Genomic DNA, 23,156 nt, shown 5'->3' with positions numbered 1-23,156 from the left:
GTACATGTCGATGGATAAGCTCCCACCGGAGCTGCGTTCTCTCCCTGATACTCTTTGGGCGACTGGTCCTAATGATGTAGGCCGTTTGGAAATTCCCCCTTATGTGGTAAGCATGAAAGCGAATGTTAGATTCCCACGAATCCAACAGTATCGGATTTCGAATGAAGGTGAACGTGCACTTTTGCTGATCGTGAAAGACTTAATACAGAAATATGTGATAGAGGAAACTAGAGGAAATGTCTGCAATAGTCCTGTTCTGCCGATTTTAAAACGCACTGACCCTTCCAAACCTCCAATCTACAGATTTGTGATTGACCTCAGAGAGGTTAACAAAATAGTGATTCCACAGTTTCCTGTGGTACCAGATATCACTGCATTATTGACGTTGATTCCTGCCTCAGCCTCATGGTTTACCGTGATAGACTTGAAGAATGCCTTTTTCAGCATCCCGATAGCCGAGGAAAGTAGAGACATCTTTGGTTTCTCCTTAGGTGGTCGCAGTTTCAGGTTCAAGCGCGCTCCACAAGGTTATTGTGAGAGCCCTTCAATTTACAGCCAAGCATTAAAAGGTCAATTAGATGCTCTTGTACTTCCTCCTGGTGTTGCTCTAATCCAATACGTAGATGATCTTTTACTAGCTGCTGATGACAAGGAAACTTGCAAAACAGCTACAATTTCTTTATTACGTCATTTGTCAGATTTGCATCACAAGGTTTCCCCTTCTAAACTGCAATATTGTTGCCAAGAAGTGACCTACTTAGGTCATCTTTTGTCAAAGGAGGGAAGAAGGTTGACCCCAGAGAGAATCAAAGCAATTTCGCAGATGACTGTACCAAGCACACAGAGAGAAGTGCGTGCGTTTTTGGGTATTACGTCATACTGCAGGCAATGGATCCCAAATTTTTCTCTCATGGCAAAACCATTGGTAGCCCTGACTGGAAAAGGTGTTCCGAGTCCTTTGCCATGGTCTGATGAATGTCAACAGAGCTTCTCGGAATTGCGTGATGCATTATGCTCAGCTCCTGTGTTAGGTACTCCTGACTACAGTAAGCCGTTTACACTATATGTCCATGAAAGAGAAGGTTGTGCGTTGAGTGTCTTGACGCAACAATTTGGTGACAAACAGCGGCCTTGTGCATATTTCTCATCCACATTAGATCCGGTAGCCAGAGCATTGACAAGTTGTTTGAGAGCTACAGCAGCAGCTGCAGTGTCTATTCGACAGTCTGTTGGACTAGTCATGAACAACATGTTAGTAGTCATGGTTCCACATGCTGTGGATACACTCATGAATCGAACGAAAACTCAGCACCTCACCAGTGCTAGACTATCAGGCTATGAGCTGACGCTCTTGGCAAGTCACATTCAGATCAAACGATGCAACATATTGAATCCAGCAACGCTGTTGCCGACTACTCAAGAGTCGAGTGATTCAGAGCCTCATGATTGTTGTTTTAGAACTGAGGAGGAGACAAAAGGTAGGATTGATTTAAAAGATACTCCGTTACTAGATCCAGATGGCACTTTGAACGTCGATGGGTCATGTTTTAAACTACAGAATGGTGATGTGACGGCCGCGTATGCAGTTACGACTTTGAGTACGATTGTTGAAACCGCAAGAGTAAGTCAGAATTCTGCCCAAGCTGCAGAATTAATTGCATTAACGAGATCGTGTGTTTTAGCTGAGGGAAATAGAGTGAATGTGTTTACTGATAGCCAATACGCCTTCGGCGTAGCACATAGTTTTGGACGTCTGTGGAAAGAAAGAGGTTTTCTCACGTCCCACGGGACTAAGATCCAACATGGACAGTTAGTCAATGACCTGTTGGAATCTCTGACCCTACCGAATGAAGTTGCGATTGTGAAGTGCAGTGCACACCGGAAGATTACGGATGATGTTGGCCGTGGGAATGCGTTTGCTGATGAGGTCGCCAAAGAGACGGCCAAGAACATGATGAGTCGAATGTACGTTGCAACGTCTGCAAGATGGATTGCTGAATCAAGAATGTGTGAGAGTACGATTGAAAGTGTGAAGGCAATCCAGAATGAGGCAACTAAAAATGAGAAGAATGAATGGAAGGAGAAAATGGGTAAAATGGATTCAAGTGGATGTTGGGTTGATTTGTCTGAGCAGCAGCGTTGGATGTTACCTGATGCGTATGTACTTGCGGTAGTCACGATGGCGCATGGAGCGGCGCACATTAGTTCGAAAGGGATCTGTAAAATGTTAGCTCCAGTATGGAAGAACGATGGAATTACTAAGTGTGCGGAAAGAGTGGTGAAAAATTGCATGATATGCCTGATGCATAATCCTGGCAAGGGAACCCCAACCCCAGTTGGTCACTTTGCTCCCCCTTCTTGTCCCTTTGAAGTGATTCAGTTGGATTTTATCCACATGGACAGGTGTAATAATCTTAAATATGTCCTAGTGGTAGTCTGTGCCTTCTCAAGATGGATTGAGGCGTATCCGTTAAAGGATAACACTGCTATGTCTACTGCCAAAATCCTCCTCAAAGAGTATTTCCCCAGGTATGGTATGCCACGGATTGTGTGGTCGGACAATGGAAGTGAGTTTGTAGGGAAAGTTATGAAGAGTGTGTGTGCGGGCCTGGGAATCATCCAGAAATTCCACAGTGCGAATCACCCACAGTCAGCAGGTTTGGTTGAAGGGTACAATGGTACCTTGAAGCTGAAACTTGCTAAAATGCAAGCTTCCACTGGTCTATCTTGGCCAGACGCACTGCCTTTAGCTTTACTGTCCACCAGAGCGACTGTACACTCTCGAGTAGGGCTTAGCCCATATGAGATTGTGTTTGGTCGTCCTGCTAATGTTTGGGGAGTCCCTAGGCCAAAGGAATTCAAACAGATCGAATATCCAATGTTGATTGATTACCTTTTTGACCTGACTGCTAAATTAAGCCTTATTCATCAACAGGTATTTGAATCCTTGCCTAAACTGCCAGAGAGTCCAGGCCACACATTGAAACCCGGTGATCAAGTTGTGGTGCGGAATTTTGAACGAACCCGGAACCTCCAGCCAAGATTTGTGGGCCCGTTTCAAGTGCTCCTGGCCACAAGAACTGCTGTACGCCTAGTTGGAAGGAAGAATTGGGTGCACGCTAGCCATACGAAGCGTGTCCCTCTCCCACTCCCCTACGACAACTGGGTTAGACAGGGATTTGGTGTATCCGAGACAGAACCTGTTCCTAGGCTCATCCCCTTCAGTGATGCAGAGTACATAACGGACAAACGAACTGAAACGCAGAACTCTGATACCCCACCAAGAACTGTTCCTCCGAACCCTGAACAGAGTGTTGTACAAAGTAAACATTTGCCACCTGTGGATTTGAACATTACTGCACCTGCAGATCAGCTGTTTCAAGATCAGACAAGACCCGGAAAGTACAGATATAACCTACGTTCTCATTCTATGAACCAATAACATTGCAATAATTACCTTTCTATTTGAAAACTGTTTTGATCGTATCACATTCCATTCAGTCAGGAAGTTTGCCCTATAATTTTTGTCCTTTTGTTTTTGTTGTTCTCTCACCTTGCCATCTGGGTTACCGTAGGGTCGTAACGTGTGCCTTGTTTTAACTTGCAGGGAACCAGACACAAGGTCGGTTTCTTCTGTTTATTTTGGGAACTCCCAGGGTAGACAGAGGCAATTTTTTAACAGGTGCAAACCATCCGTTGCGAACGGTTGTAGAAGATGGAGCTTCCTGAACTGCGACGGGCTAACGTCATAAATGCTCGCAAGACAAAACTATATGAAATATTGTATAGCAAATGTTTTCTAATGCAATGTGCTCTGACACTTCTGATTGTTTTAATAACTCTGGTAGGCGGAATTATTTTTGGTATTCAATTGATCTTTGCACCTGTTACATCTACAGTATCTCCCCATGTTTCTGTTTCTCCGACTGTTGTTTCTTTTCATTCTTTCCATCCTTTTCCTGTACATGAGCAAGCTCGACGCTCTGAGTTTATAAATAACACTTTCATTCAGCTCTTGCACCTACATCAACTAGTGGTTAAAACAACGAACTGCTGGGTGTGTGGCTTGATACCACATACCATGGACATGGGTATCCCTTATCTGGTTCTGCCCTTTAGTTATAATGGATCATTCTGGGCATTTCAGACCATGTTCGCCTATGCCCTAGAGACCTATCCCCCGCGACCTCCGCGTTCCACTAGGTATAACTCCGCTAATAGAGCCTTGGTAAAAGGAATTACTGACATGGTTAGAGACGTCAATAACACTCCGTTTATTCCCAAGGATGAATTGCGAGTTTACATGGATTGGAATGTTACGGAATATGGCATTACTTTGGGTGAGAACAAACGTAAAAACTCGACTCCGATCTGGGTCGTACCCCACCAAGGTCAGGTCTGTTTGCAAGGAAATGGGAGGAATCCGAAAGCTCGACTAGGGAAGAGTGACTGTACCGAAACGTACGTTTTCCCATCACAGTCTTCCCCTGCATTTTTAGCTGCTAAGGGCACCTATTTTGTTTGCAAAGACAGAGCATATACATGGCTGCCTGCTGACTTTTCAGGCTCATGTTATATCGCTCAACTGTTGCCTCCGACATACACTGCTGCACCGGATTATCACAAAACTAGAATTGTGAGAGGTGTTTTCAATAAGGAAGACACTGCTGGCCAAGAAGCAGGAGACTTCTTCAAAGGTTTCCTTCCGTTCTGGGGGCCTATGGCCAACAGTAGAAACTTACGTCAACTAACACGGGTAGTTGAATCCACTATTACCGAAACTGCGGGTGCCCTTAGTAACCTGACAGCTGAGCTTCAAGCGGATCGCCTCATGACGTTACAGAATCGTATGGTCCTTGATGTATTACTTGCAGATCGAGGTGGGGTATGTAAGATGATCCAATCGAGTTGCTGTGTTTTTATCCCAGATAATGCGCCCACGGTATATAAGGCCATTTCTAAGTTACACAAAATCTCTGACTCTATTCATGTAGAGGAAGGTGACTGGTCACTAATGGGATGGTTCTGGAATCTGTTATCTGCGTGGGGATGGAAGGTTCTGATAGTCACTGGTGTTGCGTTGGTATTCTTATTCTCATGCTGTCTCATTGTTCAGTGTGGTCCTGCCTTATGTGGCCTTTGTGTTTCAACATGCGTAAGAAGACCTCCTGTTTTTGGAGATACCCCACGAGATAGAATAATGTTCCAACAACATATCAGCGACCTGATGAACATAGAGATGGACTCTGACATAGAGTAAGTTATTGCCTATGTTAGGGCAAAAGGACGGTCTGAGGTTCTGTAGCGATCCGAACCCGTGTATTCGGTATCGTAGTACAGACACGATTTTGGTACCAATGAACCGTGAATGATCCATTTAATGCATGACAGTGTTTTCGCTGCGCTACGAGCATGAATTCACTGAGAAATAGGGCATTCTGTTGTAAAATCATGGCGTCCATTTTAGATACGGCGCCCATTTTGTTTCTTGCCCTCACATAGTCAATGGATGAGCGATGACCCCGGCGGAATCACCTTGTTAAGGACACGTAGGCTCGAGCCCAAGGAAGCTGACGCCGCGTGACTAGGCAGAATCAAGCTGCCTCCCCTGCCTGAGGCCAACCCTGCTATACTGGTCCTCGTGCCCATTGTCCTGATTGAGAGGCCGAAGACGGTAGCCCTGCCCGTTTATTATCCATAAACACCTCTTATCCAACTTTTCTATCTCTTGCACCTGGCTCTGCTCCTCTCCTTCTGGGCTTTTACAATGGGGAGGATACGATTTTTATGATGGGGAGGATCGGTCAAAGAATGGAAAACTGACAAAAAGACTTGATCGAATACCGAAAACCTACGACTAATTATTGTTTGGTGTATGTTTATTGTCTGTTTGGGATACCAGGTTGGGCATGAAAGATATTCGTGTAATATTGCCTGAAGACATATTTTGTGTATTTAAGGAGCAACCCACTTTTTGCAATTCGAACAGTCTCGTAGATTCTGCCTTTGTGTGGTTCCTATGACTTCTGTGTCCCTGCAGTAAATAAATCTTGGTCTCTGACGCCACCATCGAGAAACCCGCGTCTCTGTTTATTTGTGCACCAAGACAGGAAGGAACTCAGGGGTCTTTGGGTGTTGTTTCCCTGACACCTCTGGACTCTTAAAAGTCCAGAACCTCAGACTTCTGTTGCTTCTTTCTGCACTTCTTTTTTTTATTTCTGTGCATTTTTTCTTCTTTCTTCACATGTCCTATCTCTGTAGGCATAGTTAGAAATAAGCATTTAAAAAAACCTTTGAAATTCACAGAAAAAACCATAGGTTTCAGGCACGTTATAGTTAGGAATTAGCATTTAAAAAACCTCAGAAATTCACTGAAAAAACCATAGGTTTCAGGGGTGTTATAGTTAGCTGGACTTTTCACTTGTACAAAACCATTGAAATTCCCCCGTTATAGTTAGTTCAGCTAACTATAACTTGCGCGCCCGCAATGCACTGCTGATGACGTCACATATTACATCACTCATGACATGGTCAGTGACATCAATCATGACATCACTGATGACATCTCAAATGACATCACTGATGACATCACTGATGACATCATCCTTGTGATAGAGTGGCAGACCTCCTCTCACCCTAATATAACCTTTGATACACACATTCAAAAATAGAGACTAAACTTTTCAAAACAATGGACATACCAATACCAGTTACAACAACCTCTTCAGTAATTCTAAGATCCACATACACATCCACTCATTCACCAACAGTCCTATACAGTCACTCATACATGTATTCACTCATCATATGTACTCATACACCTATACATCCTGTTACACAATGCCACTCATCCATAGAGTTACTCACACACATAGTCACTCATGCTAATAAAGAATCAAACATACATTTATTTGCATATACAGTTATACACACACCACCACACTTACTTCTACGGAAACTTACACATACTTAATCTTTTAAACAATCACTTATAGAAACACATACTTATTCATACAGGAACTCTTTCAATCTCTCACTCTCACATATACTCACTTATATACACCAATAGTCACATATACTAGTTTAAAACATATGTAGTTACTCATAAAGAGACTATTAAGACAGTCATTCACTCACTAACACACCCATACACACACTCATCCACCCATACAGGCCTGCACACATGCTGTCTTCAACACATACAAAGAGTGAGTCACTCATTCATGCACCTATGCACTACGTAATACCCCCCACCGAACCATGCAGCCACTCAGACTGATACTCAAAAAACCAACTAATAACCTATATAGACACCCATGTAGCTACTCACCAACCCATGCAGCCACTTATACACAAAGTGAGACTGATACAGATATTTACATATTTAAACATTACTCACTAAGCCATGTATTCACTATGATACACTTAATCAGTCAGTTACACAATCAATTTTTCAAAAACAAATCATCCATTTAGACACTTATATACCCATTTATTCTTCCATCGACCTTGAGATATACATATATAAAACATATTTAATTTTCAGAAAAACACACATTCACTAGATGATGTCATCAGTGATGTCATTTGAGATGTCATCAGTGATGTCATGAGTGATGTCACTGACCATGTCATGAGTGATGTAATATGTGACGTTATCAGCAGTGCATTGCGGGCGCGCGAGTTATAGTTAGCTGAACTAACTATAACGGGGGAATTTCAATGGTTTTGTACAAGTGTAATGTCCAACTAACTATAACGTTCCTGAAACCTATGGTTTTTTCAGTGAATATATATATATACATATGCTCTGTAATCGATCACAGAGCATGATATATATGTATTTTCTTTTAACATTCAATTTTTTTTGTATGGTTAATTAAAACCATAACAATCATGTATCGCAATAAAACATAAAACACAATAAAAAGACTTGATTGTCAAGAGAAGATTAACAGTGTTAAAACCATGGAGCTGATAGTAGATAAAGCAGCCACCTATATTGTCAGCAATAAGTAAAGCTTTAAATAGGAAATTAAGAGTGTCATCTCGGATAAGTTCCTTTTTTTTATTGCTCTTTATCAAGTCCTTGTGGCGAGAAGGATGGTATGGTTATTTGGTTAGCTGGTATAGTTGTTCTGTCCCTCCGAATGGCTCTTGCAGACAGAAAATAATAGGATAAACTATAAGGAAATATGATGCGGTTAAAATCTGTGCAAAATCTATGCAAGTTCCTCAGTGTTTGGAGCGGGATGGAACTTAAGGGGCTCATTAGGATGGCGGTCATAGGCACATCCGCAGTGCTGGGGGAAAATGTCCATTTCTGCACTCCATCAGCGGCCCTCGCGTCCGGCATATTATAATGGGCAAAGATAGCCCATTTTCTGTCCGCTGTGGAGTTTCGGAATCCTCTAGAATTTTCGTTCTGCAGCGGTGGCAGAGGGAGCCAATAGAGAAAGACCGCCATGCGGAATGACGTCCTGACCGCCGGACAAATCACGATGCCTCAAACAGCTCATCAGAACGCAGCAGAGAAACCAGCCCCTCGTAGACAGCAGAAGCACAAATGCGGAGAGTGAAACTCGAATCCCGGTCACCTCCACTCGCTCCTGACCACTATGGATCCAGCTCTTCAAGCCCTTCCGCTGCTGTACCTCATCCACTACCAGCAAATGAGACATCGCTGCAGTCAACAACGCAGGTACGTAAAAACACAACTCCGCATACAACCACAACACACAACTCCCGTAATGAAATACGGTTCCTGTCCACATTAGACACTCTGGTGGGGACAGGAACATATCCCCCAGTGTACTCACACATGTCCTGCCTGCTAGATATCCACACTTCCGCATCAGGCTGACCCATCAACCGAGAAATCACTGCAATGTCCTGGGCAAGTCACTGCAGCGGTAAAGACATGGGAAAACCTGCGCACAATGTAGTAGACAGGGCTGGCTCCAGGCATGGGCAGTCTGGGCAGCTTCCCTGGGCTCCACCTTCACCCTACCAACAGAACGCTTCCCACACCTTTTTCTGCACATGCTGTGTGCCCTTCCTGTGCCCCCCCTCCATTCACAAATCATCAGCCAGGTATGGCCAGACCTCGCACCTCACACAGCAAAGGGAAAGGTAGATTGACTGGGAAGGTGGGTGTTGTCGTACTTTAATCTCTGTGACCGCGTAGGGGACAGGGCCCTACCCCTGTCTATCCTGGTATTGGCGAACCGCAAATGGTAAATGCGGTATGTACAAGTGCTCTATATAACGTTCTAGCTATTAATGCACTGTGTACACGTTATTCTGCTTCACTACGCGGGTTCCATTTTGGAAGCAGTGGCCATCTTGTCATTGCCCTCACATAGGCTATAATGAAGCAACTACGGGCCTTGCAATGCATGTGCCTTTCCTTGACTCTTCTGTGACCTGGGCAGCTGGCTCTGCTGCCCCAGGTCAAACTGGTCCCACGAGCTCCCCTTCCTCCGGCCACCTGTGATTAGCATCAGGGCTCAACGCACCATAAAGTTCTTTCATCACACACAAGCCTCTGGCTAATCACTTTCGCACCTGCTTGTTCCTGCTTTATGGCTTGTTTCCCAAAACAGGAGATGCTCATGTTTATTGGGGCCTATCGACTATCTAGTGTGGGATCTGAACCTTGCTGTGTAAATAATTGTGGGCTGGCTTAACTGGAATGTGGGATGGTCATCATGACTCTGCCTTTTCTTTTGAACTGTACACTTGTTTATTGCCGTATCGTAAACCTAGGAATGTATGCCTGAGGCAGGAAAAACTGTACTTAAGGAGAAGCCCGTTTCTATGATTTTCAGCAGTCTCCTGAGAACATACACGCTGTTGTACTTCTAGGATACCTGTAATTGGTCTGCAGCCAATAAATGAATCTTTGACTTCACCCAGAAGACTCTGTGTTTCTGTAGGTCTGGAACAGGGTTAACCCAGAAGTCATAGGGTGTGTGCCCCTGCACCGCTGGGTCTAAAATACCCAGTACTTCATTTTGGCGCCCAACTCGGGACGATTTCAGCGGTACCAGTCCAAGCCAGAGGTTCGTGAGGAGCTTCGTGTGGAAATTCCGGAGGAAGGCCGCCACTTCATCGACCCCTGCATGTCGACGTGGTCCGAAAGTCTTTTCTGCGAGGTTCTCCGCGTCCCGACGGCTACGAAGGACTGCTGCCCTGATTAATCGACCTGTTTTGGACCCTTGACGAGTTTGAGAGAGCGAAACAATCGAGAGAGTCTTCTGGTGACGCCATCGATCAGCAATATTCAGTTAAGTATAAGTGGAGCGTCTCCCATTTGTTTGGTATCCCTCGGGATCGTTTGATTTGGTAATTTGGAGTTTGCAAACGCCAAAGCCAGAGGACTCGTGTATTCACAAGACTATCGTAATCGATAATCCTTTGACGTTTGGATCTAGACTAGTGAGCGAAGATGCCTGGTTCTAGAATATTTGGTAGAATATTTTGTTTGGGTTGTGGAAGAGATTTCCAGCTGGAGGAATCATGTCCGGTTCCTCCGGTTGGAACTCCAACTTATGAGCTCTATGTAAAACATGGCGTAGGCCCCATTGCATATAACGAAGTATGGATCCACTACACCAGAAAAGACGGTGTTTTAAAATGGCCCCAAAATGGTAGTTTCGATACCGATATTTTAGATAATTTGGAAATTAAATTGTTTAAAAAGAAAGCCCGGCCGGCGATGTTTGATTCTTTCCGCTTATGGCGAAAGGAAGCCAAACAGAAGGAAATAAAGCTAGCGAAAAAGAATAAGAGAGAGAAAGGTATGACAGTAATGCAAGCAGCTGTACAATTCAAAGACAATGAGGAGGAGCAGATGAATGAGCAATTGCACAGGCAGCGTAAGTTAGGGATTGACAAATGTTACCCAGCTTTACCGCACTCTAAGCAGAATGAGCTAGAAGAAAAGGAGAAAGATCCCCTGATGTCGCATTTATTGAGTTCGCCACCCCCGTATGCCCAAAATGCCATGGCGCCTCCCCAGCTTGTGAATATGCCACCTCCAGTTAATGTACCACAAGTCCTACCGCAGCTGCCAGCTGCTCTGCAGCCGGCTCCTATCCCTATAGCGCAGCCCTCTCAAGGGCCGCCAGTTGTGTTTCCAACTGCCCCCGCGCTTCCTGCGACTTTGTCTAATTCAGCAGCAGCCTCCCCTGACACTCTTCCTTGCACCACTCCAGTACCTGTTTCTGCATCCTCTTTTCTCCCCTCTGTTTATCCCCCTGTTTTTGCCTCAGCTTCTCCTTCAGCGCGACAGCGCTTAGCTAATGTGGTTACTACGTTAATGTCGCCTCTCTTTGAGTCATCCGGTGCGACTCCTGGTTTACAGCGTAAGCAATTGCGTAGTCAGTTGCCTAACCCCGATGAGAAAAAGGTAATAGATCGCATGGCGCGTAGATGGATTGTTTTCCCTTCACTGTATGATGTGGAATCAGTTGTCAACGTTTTCCATCAATGGGATGCCCCAAAACAGAGGTATGTCTTTGAGAAAATGTGCGAAATTCTCTGTGAGGAATTGGAGGATAGTGGTAGAGACCCTAGCCCGCAGGAGTTGTGTCGAGTAAGATTTCATTTTGGAACTGGTACTATTGTGGATCGCGATGTAGATAAAGCAGTTGCGGTTGTATTATCCTTCAGGAATGATGATTGTCAACAGTCGTTGTTTGAACCTGATGTCCCTGTGGGAAAAAGGGTAAAAGCACGCCAATATCCAATGCATGAGGTTCCCCCAGTTTGGAGACCTGCTGAACCAAATGCTAATCCACCTGTCTTAGCACATTTTCAGCGTATATGGGTACATGTTCCATGGAAAAGATCTGAGGTGTTAGCACTTAAGCAGACATTGCCTGATCCCCGTAAAAACCCTACCGGTTATTATAAGGAGTTGTCACAAACTGCAGAATCCTGTGTAATGAATCTGGCTGATATAGATATGCTGTTTGGAAATGTGGTTCCACAGCCTTTGTGGGGATCCATTCGTAATATGGATCATGCTGCAGAACTAGGGGACACATGGGCTAACATCATCGCTGCTGACGCTAGACAGATTGGTGGCACGAAACCAGAGCCTTTAATAGCAGAACTGCCTGGTAGAATCATCACGTATATGAAGACAATAATGCCCGCGATGCGCGTAAATTGGGACAAGCTATCTGCATGCAAGCAGAAGAAAGATGAGACAGTGTCAGACTTCTTTACTAGGTTTGAAGAAACGTTTATTGATCACAGTGGGCAAGATATGAGTACTGAGGGTGGCCAACGGTTATTTGTGGATACGTTTGTGGAGAATTTACTTCCTGACCTGTGTAAAAAGTTAAAAGATTCAGAAAGTTCTTGGGCCGTTTCCTCTTCAGCGCAAATACTGGCTACTGCACAGTATTATGAGAACAGAGATAAAGACGAGAAAGATAGAACAGAAAAGAAAACGAAGGAATTAAAGACAAAGGTCCTTTTACAGCAGGCCTATCCGCCACGTGGAGGTCAGAATAATTATAGGCAACCCCAAGGTGTTTATCACCAACCACCACAATTTCAGAACAACCAGCAAATGAATGGGTATTATCAACCACGTGTCCCTGTAGGTCCCAACCAATGTTCATACAGCAAAGAGGAAGGTCATTTTAAATATAGTTGCCCTAAATTGATGCAGCGTAACGGCAATATGTATGGCGCAAGAGGGAGGGGTGGTCAGCAAGCTCCTAGAGGCAGAGGGCGTGGAAATGCTCCCCAGAACGCGCGTCCTCTGCCGCCTCAAAATACCATCAATAGTTTTGACCAGCAAGCCAACGTGACTAGTAATACAGCTCAGTACTATAATAATGATTATTATGCAGAGGACGGCGACGCAGAGAATAATGATTACTAGGACAGCCGTTGACAGAGAGAGGGAGTTGTTTCAGTGCCAGTGGATCAGAGCGGACCGTATGTTAAAGTAACTACAGCAAATGTAACGGAGCCCTTTCTGCTAGACACTGGTGCTGCAAAGAGTTCAATCATGCATTCAAAACTCCCTGGCGCACCTTTGTCTGGCGATATAAATGTTTCAGTAGGTTTTTCTGGCGCCCCAGTTAGGAACCCAATTTCTAGTCCCATGTCACAATCTATTGGACCTTGCGAGCTGAAAGCACCCCTGATCCTAACAACAGGTTGTAATGAAAATTTGCTAGGGTTAGATTTGTTAAAAAGATTGCATGCTACACTGTATTGTTCACCATCGGGAGTACAACTTACATTAGGTAGGAAAGTGATTTCCCCGATGTACTTGTCTAAAAATACAATGTCGCCTGAATTGTCATCCCTTCCGGATGTCCTTTGGGCTACTGGTCCCAATGATGTGGGCCTCTTGGAGATACCGCCATACATGGTAACTCTAAAGGCTAATGTCAGACTGCCACGCATTCCCCAGTACAAGATCTCTAATGAAGGCCAGAAAGCATTGTTAGAGATTGTCAGCGACTTGATTAATAAGGGTGTGATTGAAGAGACAAGAGGCAACGTTTGTAATAGTCCGATTTTACCTGTCTTAAAACGAACGGACCCTTCACAGCCACCTGTTTACAGATTTGTGATTGATCTTAGAGAGGTTAATAAGATTGTTGTGCCACAGTTTCCAGTTGTCCCTGATATAACTGCCTTGTTAACGATGATTCCAGCCTCTGCTGCATGGTTTTCAGTGATCGATTTAAAGAATGCTTTCTTTAGCATCCCAATTGCAGAAGAGAGCAGAGACATTTTTGGCTTTAGTCTGGGAGGACGAAGCTTCCGCTTCAAACGCGCTCCCCAGGGCTACTGTGAGAGTCCATCCATATACAGTCAAGCTTTGAAAGCGCAGCTTGATGCACTTGTTTTACCTAGTGGCGCTTTTCCGATTCAGTACGTGGACGATTTACTAATTGCCGCGGATACTGAGAAGATCTGCAAAGAAGCCACATTATCATTGTTACGTCATTTATCTGCTTTCCATCATAAAGTGTCTCTCTCAAAGCTGCAATATTGTCGACAAGAAGTGACCTACTTAGGTCATCTCTTATCGAAGGAGGGAAGGAAACTGACCCCAGAAAGAATTCAAGCCATTGCACAGTTGAGTGTGCCAAGAACACAGAGAGAAGTGCGTGCTTTCTTGGGCATTACCTCATACTGTAGGCACTGGATCCCAAATTTTTCCTTGTTGGCAAAACCTTTGTTAGCCTTAACATGCAAAGACACACCGAATCCTATCCCATGGTCTGAAGAGTGCCAGAAAAGTTTTGTGGAATTGCGCAATGCATTGTGTTCAGCACCTGTGTTGGGTACCCCTGACTACAGCAAGCCTTTTACATTGTATGTTCACGAGAAAGATGGTTGTGCATTATCAGTGTTAACACAGCCTTTTGGCGACAGACCACGCCCATGCGCATATTTTTCATCAACCTTGGACCCTGTAGCGAGGGCATTGCCAAGCTGTCTGAGAGCGACAGCTGCTGCAGCTATGTCTATCCGACAATCTGCTGGTCTGGTAATGGACAACACATTGATTGTTATGGTTCCACATGCTGTAGACACATTATTAAATAGGACCAAGACACAACACTTGACTAGTGCGCGATTATCAGGCTATGAGCTCACACTGTTAGCAAATCACATACACATAAAGAGATGCAACACGCTGAATCCAGCTACGTTATTGCCAATTCCAGCAAACCTAGATGAGATTGAGCAACATGACTGTCTGTTCAGAACAGAGGAAGAGACGAAAGGGAGAGTAGATCTAAAAGATACTGCCCTGACTGAGTGTGATGGTACTCTATGGGTGGATGGTTCATGTTTCAAGCTCCCTAATGGTGATACGACTGCTGCATATGCTATCACGACTTTACACACGGTCGTGGAAACTGCGCGAGTGCCACATAATTCGGCCCAAGCAGCGGAATTAATCGCCCTCACGAGAGCATGCGTGTTGTCTGAAGGAATGAGAGTGAATATTTACACAGATAGCCAGTACGCCTTTGGCGTGGCTCACAATTTTGGACGACTGTGGAAAGAGCGTGGGTTCCTGACGTCGCATGGAGCTAAAATTCAGAATGGCAAGTTGGTGAATGATCTCCTTGAGTCACTGACCCTACCGTTGCAAGTTGCGATCATGAAATGCAGTGCGCACAGGAAAATCACAGATGATGTTGGACGTGGGAATGCGTTTGCTGATGAGATCGCAAAAGAAACAGCACAGAATGTAAAGACCAGAATGTATGTTGCAGGCCCCGCAAGATGGGTTAATGATGTTGGGATGTGTGAAAACACAATAGAGAGTGTAAAATCGCTTCAAGCTGAAGCTACAGAGAAAGAGTTAAGCACGTGGAGAGAAAGTATGGGTAAGTTGGATGAGAATGGTTGTTGGATTGATCTGACAGAACATAGGCGATGGTTGTTGCCTGATGCATATGTGCTTCCAGTAGTTACAATGGCACATGGAATGGCACATATCAGTACGAAACGTAAATGTAAGTTGTTGGCTCCAGTATGGCAGAATGCTGGGATTCCCAAGTGTGCAGAGAATGTGGTCAAGAATTGCATGATATGCTTGAAATACAACCCTGGTAGGGTAACCCCAACTCCAGTTGGTCACTTTGCACCCCCATCATGTCCATTCGAAGTTTTGCAGCTGGACTTTATTCACATGGAAAGATGCAACAACCTGAAATATGTACTGGTGGTTGTTTGTGCTTTCTCGAAATGGATAGAGGCTTATCCTCTGAAAGATAACATTGCCCTATCCACAGCCAAAGCCCTTGTGAAATAATTCTTCCCTAGGTTTGGGATGCCAAGAATGGTGTGGTGTGATAATGGAAGTGAGTTTGTGGGTAAAGTGATGAAGAATGTATGTGAAGGTTTAGGCATCAAGCAAAAGTTCCACGCTGCAAATCACCCCCAATCAGCTGGATTAGTAGAACGCTACAATGGAGCCTTAAAGCTCAAGCTGGCCAAAATCCAGCCGAGCACTGGTCTTAAATGGCCTGACGCCCTGCCTCTAGCACTCCTGTCCACCAGAATGACCGTACACTCACGAGTGGGACTTAGTCCCTATGAAGTGGTTTTTGGCCGCCCGGCCAACGTATGGGGTGTACCAAGGCCTACGAAATTTAGTGAGATTGAGCATCCAGTACTACTCGATTACTTGTATAATTTGACTGTTAAACTGCGTGTTTTGCACCAACAGGTACATGATACTCTTCCTCAAGCTTCTGAAACTCCTGGACACCCTATCAACCCTGGTATGTGGGTGCTGGTCCGAAATTTCCAGCGCAAGAGCAACGACGAGCCTCGCTGGATCGGCCCACACCTTGTGCTTCTATCAACAAGATCAGCGGTGCGAGTAAAAGGGAAGAAACACTGGATCCATGGCACCCACTGCAAAGTAGTCCCCTTGCCTCTGCCATACGACCAGTGGGTCCAGGAGGGTATCGCCGACTCTGAGACAGACACTGTACCTCGTTTTGTACCATTCAGTGATGCACGCATAAGAGACACAGCTTCAGAGCAAGAGAGTAACAATATTTTACAAGAAGCTGTGCCACCATCAAATCGACTGGACACCACAGAGCCTGAACTTTTATTCCAAGACCAAACAGCACCTGGCCGTCTCCGCTATAATTTGAGACCAAGGCCTATGGACAAATAAAGATTTCCTTACTATTTCCTTTTTGGCATTTTAGCTCTCCCATCTGAAGGACTTTCTTGATTTTTGTTTTTCGAACCACCATCCGGGTTCAGCCGCAGGGTCGCGGTGCCAAGACTTTGGGGTACAGGCCGAAGACGTTAGGTCAACGGTTCTGGTTGGTCTAGGGCGTTTCCCTGGACTGACAGGCGTACTCCTTAGCAGAAGAAACTCATCCGCCGCGAGCGGCCCGATTAGAGGATGGAGTTTTTTAAGATGGAGAGACCCGTTGAGGAAATGAACTTTAAAGCAAGGATGTGTAAAATTGTAAAAAGTAAATGTTTTGTATTTTTGTGCCTATTTACACTAGGTAGTATGATAATGTTCATCGTAGGATTTGTGTTTTTCTCCTCTCAAAAGCCCATTACACCCACTGTACAGCCTATGCCACTTTCTACTGCCTCCTCACACTCCTTTCACCCTCTGCCTGAACACGAACAAACCAGACGATCAGAATTTGTAAATAACTCTTGTACCAGCACCAACTGGTAATGAACACGACCAATTGCTGGGTGTGTGGGTTAATGCCACATACCATTAATAAGGGTATTCCCTATTTGGTGCTGCCCTTTAGTTACAATGGATCGTCATGGGCATTCCAGACCATGTTCCTCTATGCTCTAGATGCTTACTCCCCGCGACAACCGCGTTCCATCAGACCTGGTACAAATAATAAAGCCTTAGTGAGAGGAATTGCCGATATGAGTAGGGATATTGATGCATACTCATCCATTCCCAAAGAAGAGCTGAGAGCTTATGTAGGGTGGAACGCGACGGGGTATAGTATTAGTCTGGGTGAAAGACAGCGAAAAATCTCATCTCCAATCTGGGTCGTACCCCACATAGGTCGGTTCTGCTTACAGGGTAATGGTCAGAATCCTAGAGCCCAACTGGGAAGAAGTGACTGTACTGAAACGTACACTTTCCCGTCACAGTTTTCTCCTGCGTTTTTAGCTGCCAAGGGCACATATTTCATCTGCAATGACCGAGCATATACATGGTTGCCCCCTGATTTCTCGGGCACATGTTATATTGCGAACTTGCTACCACCAACATTTACTGCTGCCTCTGATTATCACAAGACCAGAGTTGTGAGAGGTGTGATTAGTAAGGAAGATACTGCCGGTCAGGAAGCGGGAGACTTCTTCTTGGGTTTCCTGCCGTTTTGGGGACCTATGGTAAATAGTAGGAACCTGAGACAACTGACTCGTGTGGTTGAATCCACTGTCAATGTAACGGCTGGTGCCCTTGGTAATCTGACCGCTGAGCTCCAAGCGGATCGCCTTATGACTTTGCAGAACCGTATGGTTCTAGACGTTATTCTTGCAGACCGCGGTGGGGTATGTAAGGTTATCCAATCCAGTTGTTGCATTTTCATACCAGATAACGCTCCAACAGTCTATCAAGCCATCTCCAAACTCCATAAAATATCTGAGTCCATACACGTGGATAAAGGAGATTGGTCACTGGTGGGGTGGTTCTGGGAACTGATATCTGCCTGGGGTTGGAAAGTTCTGATGGTCATTGGAATGATCTTAGCCATTCTTTTCCTGTTCTGTCTGTGCATACAGTGTGCTCCTGCGATATGTGGCCTCTGTGCTACCTTATGTGTAAGGAAACCTGTATCGAGGGACGAGCTAAGTAATAGGATGATGCTACAGCAACATCTCCATGACTTTGTGAACATTGACCTAGACTCGGATTAAGATGAGTATAGTGATTGCCTATGTAAGGGCAAAAGGAGGGTCTGTCGTACTTTAATCTCTGTGACCGCGTAGGGGACAGGGCCCTACCCCTGTCTATCCTGGTATTGGCGAACCGCAAATGGTAAATGCGGTATGTACAAGTGCTCTATATAACGTTCTAGCTATTAATGCACTGTGTACACGTTATTCTGCTTCACTACGCGGGTTCCATTTTGGAAGCAGTGGCCATCTTGTCATTGCCCTCACATAGGCTATAATGAAGCAACTACGGGCCTTGCAATGCATGTGCCTTTCCTTGACTCTTCTGTGACCTGGGCAGCTGGCTCTGCTGCCCCAGGTCAAACTGGTCCCACGAGCTCCCCTTCCTCCGGCCACCTGTGATTAGCATCAGGGCTCAACGCACCATAAAGTTCTTTCATCACACACAAGCCTCTGGCTAATCACTTTCGCACCTGCTTGTTCCTGCTTTATGGCTTGTTTCCCAAAACAGGAGATGCTCATGTTTATTGGGGCCTATCGACTATCTAGTGTGGGATCTGAACCTTGCTGTGTAAATAATTGTGGGCTGGCTTAACTGGAATGTGGGATGGTCATCATGACTCTGCCTTTTCTTTTGAACTGTACACTTGTTTATTGCCGTATCGTAAACCTAGGAATGTATGCCTGAGGCAGGAAAAACTGTACTTAAGGAGAAGCCCGTTTCTATGATTTTCAGCAGTCTCCTGAGAACATACACGCTGTTGTACTTCTAGGATAACTGTAATTGGTCTGCAGCCAATAAATGAATCTTTGACTTCACCCAGAAGACTCTGTGTTTCTGTAGGTCTGGAACAGGGTGAACCCAGAAGTCATAGGGTGTGTGCCCCTGCACCGCTGGGTCTAAAATACCCAGTACTTCAGGGTGAAGATAAACACCCTGCACAGAAGGTCAGGGGTTGAACAACCCACCTCTTCACACCTGCCTTCCAGTCATGTGAATCAAACTGAGTATAATTAAGAAATGAAGACTCACAATGAATATGAACAACCACTGAACTGTTCACACTGCTTGTGAAGTCCCTCAGAAAGATCCCACACTGACACTCTGCCACATACACATACCATAGGTCAGCAGCAATGTAGGACAATAAATGGACTAGCCCAAAGTGGATTGCACAGTGCTGGAAAACAATGGAGCAAGCCACATAGCATGTGTACTTTACATGCAAGTGGAGGAACATATCACACTACCCTTAGGCCCACAAATCAGACATGGGTGGCACAGTGATTGCAATTAAACCAAAGTGACCTCTGTGCAACATCTCTGGGATACAGCAATGCAAGCTATGCATAGGCCAGGAATGATAGGAAGTTTCAGAACCCATACAGTGACCAGCCCCACATCTGTGTCAACTTACTTGACATGTGTATGCCACCAGCACAACACACATGGCTAATTGTCACACTCCCTGACTGTCAGTAGGACCTTCAAACATACCCCTCATCTACCCATCTCCCACCTGCAAAACTCACCACCGGTGAGAAACACACATAAAGGTGCAAATAAGGACCTGTGAGTTTACTGACAACCAATCACGCACCCTGGTGTTCATCTACAAATGTCAGACACACTCAGGGATATCTGAACCAATGCTGACCCAAAAACAATAGCCAAATACAAATCTCACAAACAACATCCACAGAAGTCCAACAAGCCCAGCCATGAGCAGCCAAACAGTGGAAAGGCAATGTGACCCTAGACAGAACAGGAATACACAACATTGTCACTCTGGACCAATGCACATACACCATACCCCAATACAAACAAGAATTGCATCATCAAATGCCAATCATGAACACTAACTGGGATCAATGGGAAAAATCAGCGAACACAGACATAGACACCACATCAGTCATCAAGTGAACATGGTGTCATAGTGTACCACAAGCATGCACATGCATAATCCAGACAAGTGACAGGTCAAAAATAGGAGGACAAACCACTATTGTGCACTCAAAACAAGCTCATGAACAGGAATCCCCCTTGCTGCACGTGACATACACACAAGAAATGCACACTACATATGCAATACACATCTGAATGTATCACAATGCACAAACTACTCACACACAATGGCATGCAAATAGAACATCAAACACACATTACACCTGTCAATAGGGAGCAACACAGGCCAAACCCTGCATCCATCTACAACAAAAACACAACATATGCACTTACCAATCCATCACATAGCTAACTCAGCTGGACATCAGGGGGATGCACACCAGGCAAGTACAAGCCAACATACACTGACAGCACTGCATGCACACCAAGCAGTGTGTGCACACCAACCAAACCGGTAGCACACATATCTGAGTGCCCCACCATGAACTCCCACAACACAAATCATCACAGCACATAGGTAACATCACACCCAGGAAGGGTAGCAGTACCTCAGCAAACACACATACAGCTTAGCCATCACCCACAGATGCATAACTCAGGAAAACCCAGTTGCAAACAACATGACTAGAGGACTGTGCTGCTCAAACATATGCACTGCACATGACCAACCATGAGTGCAAACTAGTTGAAGAAAATTACACATAGCTAATTGTGAAATTGTCCTGAGTGGTACATTGGTCCTGACCTGGACACAGTTAATCCTCCCACAGTATAGTGTAACACTATGAAGTGGTGTGGAGGCTCACACACTGGCAAGGCTTGGGGTGGGAGATATGAGATTGAAGTAGTGTGTACATCAGTAGTGGACAGGTGAGGAGTGTACAGTCCACAAACACATAGAGCAGTAACTCACAATGTGCAGGCATCAGAAGCACCTATAGGGGATGGGGTGACTCCTCATACCCCATACCACACTGGAGCACAACATGTGTCAAGTGACAGCAATGCAATGCATGAGCAAACTCACAAATAATGTCAGTGTGGCTGATCAGCTGAGCACAGTGATCCAAACTTAAACAAGACACATGGCTGATCAACAAAACACAACACAGACTTTGTCGTGACACACTCTGCATACTCGCAACTGACAACTACAACAAGTAGGTGTCCCAGAGGAGTGCAAGGACACACCAACACACTGCACAGTGCTCAACCTACAACTCCTACATCTGCCCACAATCTGAAGCACATGTCTAACAATGTAAACAAACAGGCACACATTACCTTGATCATACATGTGTGAAGTTGGCATGTGTAGGGGCACATACACATCAACACTACTGAGAATGACAGGCCAATCACACTGTATGACTACTCAAGTGCACACATTCAAATGTACACAAGTGACTATGAAGACAGGCCCACACAAGGTGACTACACATCAACACTGCTGTGCACACATCAAGGAAGAGCCCACAGAAATGCTGGACCCTGCCCACCCCGCAAGTAATCCTGTGGGTAGCATTCACCTCTGTTCTGGTATTGCATCCTAACATGACGTGCACAATTTAGCAAACCTGATCACAGAATGATTAGGAGAAGAGTAGATCATCACAAACAACCATAATTGCACCCTCAAGCCTCAGACTGAAGAACAACAAAAGTGCCTGTTACCTCTGGAAACCTCTGAAAAAGTAAAACAAGCAATTGGCACCGTTAAAGTGGCATACAGAGCATGTGTCACATGAACCAATACCCATACATTAAACCATTTATTTAGCAAGGACATTGACAAATCAGACAACAGGAGTAGCAGTCTTTATTACATAATACCCAGATAGGCATCAAAGTACTAAAGAGCAAGGCCATTGGTCAGTACAAAATCAAAGTATGCACATGTTGGCATGAGAAACTGCACATGGAATGGGCGTCAAATGTGACAGACAGCAAGGCCATTGGCCAGTCCATAGTTCTGGTCCGCACATGTGTGCATGAGAAACTGCACAGGGAATGGGAATCAAAGTGCATACAGCAAGGCCATTGGCCAGTACAAAATCAAAGTATGCACGTGTGCATGAGAAACAGCACAGGAAATGGGCATTGTTAGAAATGGGATTTCTGGTTGGCTAAGGCTTGTGCCAAAGCCAGGCAGAAACCACCACTCTAGTCAGGGTAAGGGAGTTACACGCCGAAGATAACCCCTGCTAACCCCCTTGTTAGCTTGGCACGAGCACTCAGGCTTATCCCGGAGGCAATGTGTAAAGCATTTGCGCAACACACACACAGCAACAACACACTAGGAACACCACAAAAGGAACTCCACACAAGGCTATATCAAAAATACCCTTTGTAATATCATAAAACATATTAGAATAGTAATCACACAATATACACTGCCACCTGGCACTAGGCAATATTTACAGGGGATTATATACACATGACATGGCCACTTGGACCACTGTCAGAACCATCACAAAGTGAACATAGTAAATGTAGAACATACAATAGACGTAGACCACAACCAGTAATTAGTGGCAAACACTGTACTCAGCATTATTCTGTAACACAAACCATATTATGCACAGTATCACCTCAGGTGTAAAATACATTATGCGCCATCCTCATAAGCCTAAACATATTAGACCATAACCTCCTAAGCATAACTCACATTAGGGGCATAAATCATAGTAGAGGATAACCTCACAAGCATAAACCACAGTATGCAAATTACCTCATAAATAAACACAGTATGCAAAACCTCATAATCATAAAACCACATTAGAGGACTAAAGTAGCGTGCATAAATCACAGTACATGAATCACATTTCCTGCGCGC

The sequence above is a fragment of the Triturus cristatus genome, chromosome 8 (assembly GCF_964204655.1).
Source record: "Triturus cristatus chromosome 8, aTriCri1.1, whole genome shotgun sequence".
NCBI lineage: Eukaryota > Metazoa > Chordata > Amphibia > Caudata > Salamandridae > Triturus > Triturus cristatus.
The sequence above is the reverse complement of the archived record's forward strand: the minus strand, read 5'-3'. Positions refer to the sequence as shown.